Source organism: Halichoeres trimaculatus, unplaced genomic scaffold, assembly GCF_033239565.1.
Source record: "Halichoeres trimaculatus isolate MK-OKI-2021-1 unplaced genomic scaffold, fHalTri1.1 fHalTri1_scaffold_3, whole genome shotgun sequence".
NCBI lineage: Eukaryota > Metazoa > Chordata > Actinopteri > Labriformes > Labridae > Halichoeres > Halichoeres trimaculatus.
The window spans coordinates 7,488,815-7,495,033 of NW_027437181.1; positions in this window are offsets into that span (position 1 = coordinate 7,488,815).

A 6,219-nucleotide genomic window follows, 5' to 3' on the forward strand; every position below is an offset into this window, starting at 1 on the left:
TTTTAAAGTTACTATTTCCAATAATTCAATTGTTGCACCGAAGTAAGTAAAAACATTTACAGTTCATGTCAACACATTTTTTGTCATAATGCATGCATTCTGCAACAAAACCCAAAAATATTAAGGTAAATACTGAAATTATGAAGAGGTATCACATCATTGCATGCAAAGATTGTGTTTTAGTGTATTTTTTGTGTGTATCCCCCTCAAAAAACTTATGTAAAAAAACATTCAGAAAGTGAAAACTTATATGTAATTTGTTCATCTCTCATATATCCTGTAAAAAGTTTCCTGTAATTACTCGACATATTGTATATACTTCCCACAGATTAACTGTAGCTCTGTGTTTTTCCTCTGCACTAACCTCTGCAGTGATATAAGCTGCTGACAGACGCCCACACTGCTGGAGAAAAGGCTTTTGTGTTGGAGTTTAATCACAGCTTCTATAGATCCCACATTACAATGAGCTTATAGCAGCCAAACCAGGCCAGCAGCGAGCTAACAGGCTAACAGAGGGCATGGCTAACAAAGCATGAGCTTGTTTATGTTGTTTTGGGTAACAAACATTGAACTCCAGACCAGCGGTTCACACAGTTTGTGAGGTCATGGTTCAGCAGTATTCTTGTTAAAATGTCACAAGTGTCTTTAGTTTTATATCATGCAACAATAGGCAAATTTTTGCAGACATGAGCAGAGGTGAAACAAAGCCAAGTCACTGTAGTATATTACACTACAGCTGAAATCTGGGGGAGACAAAGTAGATATTTAAATGAAGCAGTAACTTCTGGTAGAAAAAATATGAAGCCACTGCAGAAATGTTACAAACTGCAGTTCCTTGAGTATCCACCAGAGGCTGCCTGCAGAAACAGCAGAAACACATGCACACACTTATTAAAAAGTCAATGTTTACAGCCTGGTTTAAAACATGATTTTAATTTGAATGGATCATTTTTATATCAGCAAAAATAACTTTGTCATAATTTGGTGCTGCTCTAACAAAAAACGACTGATTGTCATGCAAAGCACAGACGCTCCCCTCCTTTAAATCTGCTGCAGATAAATGATGCTGTTTTCTCTGTTCAGCACATGAGCATTTTTGGCATCACTGAACCCCGCTACAGGCTGACGGTGTTGTAACACAAGTTAGTAATCCAGTCTGCTCTCTGCATGCTTTACTGAACGCAGCAGGACTCTGATAGTTTGGTTTTCTAAACTGGTTTTGGGTTTCAGGGTCCTGCAGAGAAGCTGGCAGGCTGCTGGAGTTTCAGGGGAAGCAGATTTCAAAGGAAGACCTGGAATAGCAACCGAGGATGATTCAACAAATAAAGTGCTGGTTTACAGTGAACACTGAGGTTTGTGCTTGGATCATGGGGAGGGGTTCTTAGAAGTATTACAGAGCTTTATTAAAGAGACATTATCAAGGGCAGGAAGCTCTCTGTGGAACCTCACTGATGGAGCTGCAACATAAAGGCTGTGTGGGGCTTTAAAATCAACAGAAAGGTCTTTAACATCAACTCTTCAAGTAAAGCAGCAGATAATTGCGTATTTCGAGAGAATCGTTCAAATGGTGATGTAAGTATGAAATTTGGCACAGATACTCTCTGAGGACCACTCTTTTGAAAAACAACAGTAGACACTTTAAAAATTGAATAGGGCAGCCTTTTTTCAGATGTCTGCCTTCTTCAGTTGAATGCTCTTTATATCATTAGTTCAAATGGTCGTGCAAGCATGACATTTGGCAAAAAATACTCCGAAGGAAACCCTTTGGGGTAAAAAAAGTTTGCCACTGAAAATTTTAAAAAATATGGAGAACTTTTTTCAAGATGGTCACCACTTTATTTCAATGCTTAACCCATTTATGCCCAAATTTATTTCAGAGTTGAAAGGCATATAGTTTTATCAGCTGAGTCCCTCTAAATCATGGTATGTATTTAATTTTTATATTTTGCACTTGGTTTTTGAGGAAAACAGCATTTTTATGACTGGAAACAATTGTTGCCAGTCATAAAATTCACTTGTCACTAGGTCACCTAATAATTATATCGAAATAATATTAACAATAATAATAATAATGATAATAATAATAATAAAGTTATAACAAAACAATAATGAAGTTATAACAAAATAATAATAAAGTCATTACAAATAAATTTTAAAAAAAAGGTGCGTCAAGAAAATTGCAGCTGATAACTAAATTGTGAGCAACTCTGCAGGCAGTGTTTTCCTTTAGTTAGCAACTAGCTCTGTGCCCACCAGCAACTTTTGTTGCCACTCACAGAACAAAAAAATATTTTGGTTAGAGTTACTCCAGAGACTTGAATGATTAAATAGTTATAAATATGTTTGGGAGGACAATCATAAGCAATAGATGACAATTTGCTCTTTCCAGGACCATCTGCATCCACCATGTATTCTGCCAGAAGGAACAGGAAGAAGATGATGTCATGTGACAGGAACCACTCAGGAACTGTCTTTGTCCAAGGCTGTTTTCCAATACTGCCTACTACATACTACATGTGAATGTAGAATGTAGTAGGCACTAAATACTACCTCCTGCTTTTGCTTGTAGTATGTAGTATGACTGATCTCTTGGGTCTGTTTTGTTGTATATTACTTTTTTTTGCCTTTAACATAAATATAAAAAACAAGCAATCGGCAGATTTCTGCCTTTTATTTTGTTAATCATATCAAATAGAATCATCATACTTGATTTCTAATCATACACCAAAAGTTATATCATTTACTGAAAATAAATCTGAAAGGGATTTTTTATTATTTACAGCCGATGTAAAAACACTTCTATATAATCCACGTATGATTTAAAAAAGTGAATAAGTGGTTTATATAGGCTTTAATGAATTTGTAGAAGTAAACACCTTTTTTACAACTGAAAGTGACAAGGTTTACAGGTGTTTCTTCGCATCACTTCACTTCTATCTCATGGACGGTCTAACATTGGTGTTGTGTTTAAGTTATAATTCCGACTCATTCCACTAGATGGCAGTAATTCACCAAAACCTGCCACCCGCATTGACAAACAGTGTTAGCGCCGTGCATTGTGGGAAATAGTATGTCAGGTAGACTGTTCTGTTGCATACTGAGAAATTTTCCTGGATCAGAAGGACATCCGGGAATTTTTAGTTTACTGCAGAATTTGCAAGTTTTGGCATACTACCTACTACATACTAAATTTCAGCAAAAATAGTAGGCACTGCAAGTGTAGTAGGCGGTTTGGAAAACAGCCTAAATTGCCTACTAGCATATTAGTAACGTTGTATAACATATTATTTATTAGTAAAGTTGAGATACAGTGATACACACTTGCAAAATTGTTTCCGGTCAGGGAAAGCAGGTTAATATTTCAGCAGTTCAAATATTGATGCATGCATACAACTTGACACAGATATTCCCTTAGAGCCACTATTTTGAAAGAAAGCTGTTAGGAGGTATAGACCAAAAAAGTGTGTTTCTGTGTTTTTTGTATCCATCTTTAATTTTTCATTGGCTATTTTCCAAAGGAGTGATGAATTTCCTGTTGTGTTAATAAATATTCAATAGAATGGCACCCATCTTGATGAAAGGTCATCATCTCTAAATTTTGAGTGACAACCACCTTTTTCGAAAACAGTTACCTTTCGAGAGTGTTTGTGCCAAATTTCATGCCTGCACCATTTGAACTATTGAAATAATGAGCATTCCATATAGATGGTGGCCAATCTTCAAATAGATGTTGCCATCTTGATGTTTTGCATGTCTAAGGTAATTTTTCAAACGAGTGGCCATCAGAGAGTTTTTCTGCCAAATTTCAAGCTTGCATCACAATATGAGCATTTTTTGAAGAAGGGGAGAAGGAGCAGAGTTTAAAGGTTGAAATAACACCTGGAAAGGAAACTAGAGATTTTTATGAGCTGTAAATCATGCAAAGATACTACAGGGGCACTGGAGGGACAAAATACCCCCTCTTTAAGTGTGTGCACAACTATGTCTACACACTTAATGTGTCTTGTGTTGAATCAGTTGTGTCTATAATTTGACTGAGTTTAAGGATTCAGGTGAAGGGTTTGTTTCCTAGCTTTGATTCATAATTTCATGACGTGTTTAGAGGATTTTTTCTGAGAATAAAATGAGGTCAGTCTCCACATTAAACCTGTTTAAACTTCTACCAGAGAGCCTGAGCACAGCTAATCTCAGTCCAAAGGAGAGTTTAACCATTTCAATAGTTGACCTCTGACCTCAGCAGGTGCACTGACCCGGTCAAAGGTCGAGGAGCGTTTTTTTTACCCAGCAGACGGTTAATGAGCAGCCAGAGGTCTAGAAGCACTCACATCTATACACAGACACCTTTAGACAGAGAGAGTGAGAGGACGCACTGACAGACTGTCTGACCCTTACCACTGGATGATATCTATGGAAACACACACACACACACACACACACACACACACACACACACACACACACACACACACACACACACACACACACACACACACACACACACACACACGAGCCCCATGACTGGACAGGATGGTCAGTGTGATGGGAAGTGACATGATGATCTGATGCTCTGATTTGTCCCATGATGCAAACAGACAGACGGACGTCACTTTCCACGACAGCACAGATACACCACAACAAGTTGACACAGACTCAGAGTTTGTTTACAATCAGAACAAACTTTTTTTTATTTTGCAAATATCTGATCAGAGTCTGAGCTATGAGACATATTTATTTCTGGGGTACTTTGGTTTTAACTTCCTGTTTCATTTTGTCTTCAATATTTTGTGTTTTTTCCCTCCTACGTGTTTCCATGTCGTCAGTGTTTCCTGTTTTATTTTGTAGTTCTTGCTCTCTGTGTGTCTGCTTTCCTTTCTCCTCCTTTCCTTGTTTCCTTCCACTCTGATTTCACCTCATTACGATCTTGTTTTTTTATTTTTTTTATGTCAAAAGATCAACCCTCCTCCCATGACACGCATAAGCTCGATTCGTAATCATGCTCTGGCTGCAGCTTGGAGGGACAGCTGCACCAGTGAGAAGGACTTGTCCTCCTGTGAATGTTTTGGATAAGGGAGGGGTCCAAGGCAGCACCTGCTGCTCGTAGAGAAGCAACAGGTGCTGGGGGTCAGTACATGCTAGCATGACAGAGTCTCCAAATGCTAGAAAAGTTGTTAGACCTGTTGCTAGTTACTTCTTTTGTTTTGTTTTGCTTTGTTTTGGGGAAAAAAAAAAAAAAGGATCCTAGAAAGGTCCGAAAAGTCACTAAATAAAGTGAAAAAGTGGCTAAGTTGGCAACACTGCTACTACCATCGTCTTTGGTTGCAATTACTTCTTCTTCTGTGCACAGGTAGCTGGCATTGCTGCCACCTACTGGACTGGAGTGTAAAACTTTGGAGTAGCAGGGGGGGGAAAAGGTGATGACTGTGTGGTGGATCCTTAGTTCAGAGATCCTTTTTTGACGACCAAGGGGCAACATCCAGTCAGTAAAAATGAATCCTGTGTGGAAGTGCTAAAAGTTGCTGTTCGTCGAGAATCTGCTTTAGGCTGGCTGCAGAAAGACCAGAAGTCTCGTACACACCCAGCCATAAAAATGGACTTTTACAGCATTAAAGAACATATTTACAGCCTGGTTCAAAAAACAGCTTGGGTCTAAAATGCTGATTTCACTATCCGCACACACTGTAGGGTGAGTGAATTGTTTTCTAACTCATTAGGAGTTTGATTGTCCAATCACAGGCACAGCTCAGGTCACGTGACCACCAGGCGCCCTGTAGCTTGGGTTCATTTCATGGTTTCAGGTACAGACAGGTGACTTTGCGGATGCTACGTCCATGTTTTATACGGTCTGCGTTGAGGACCTCATCGTTTCAGCAAGTCTTGAAGATCTCATGGAATTTTTTTCTATCAGAGATAGGGATGGGTTCCAAATCAGGTCATTTTATAGGCACTGACTTAATTCTGTCTATAGTACTGAGTACCATTTCACTTAAAAACCAAAGGTACCATGTTTGGGTACCAAAACTTTAAATTGTGACTGTGAAGGAGTGGAGGAGTAGGCCATTTTCCATGTTGGACATGAACACAGCATTGCAAGTTTTTTTTTTTTTTTTTCTTGAGAATAAATACAGTATATTAAATCAAAAGCCTTTGAGAGTTTGTTGTTAAACAAATTAATATTGCAACATAAACACACAAAGAACCGAAATTTGTGCTGCTGAGTAC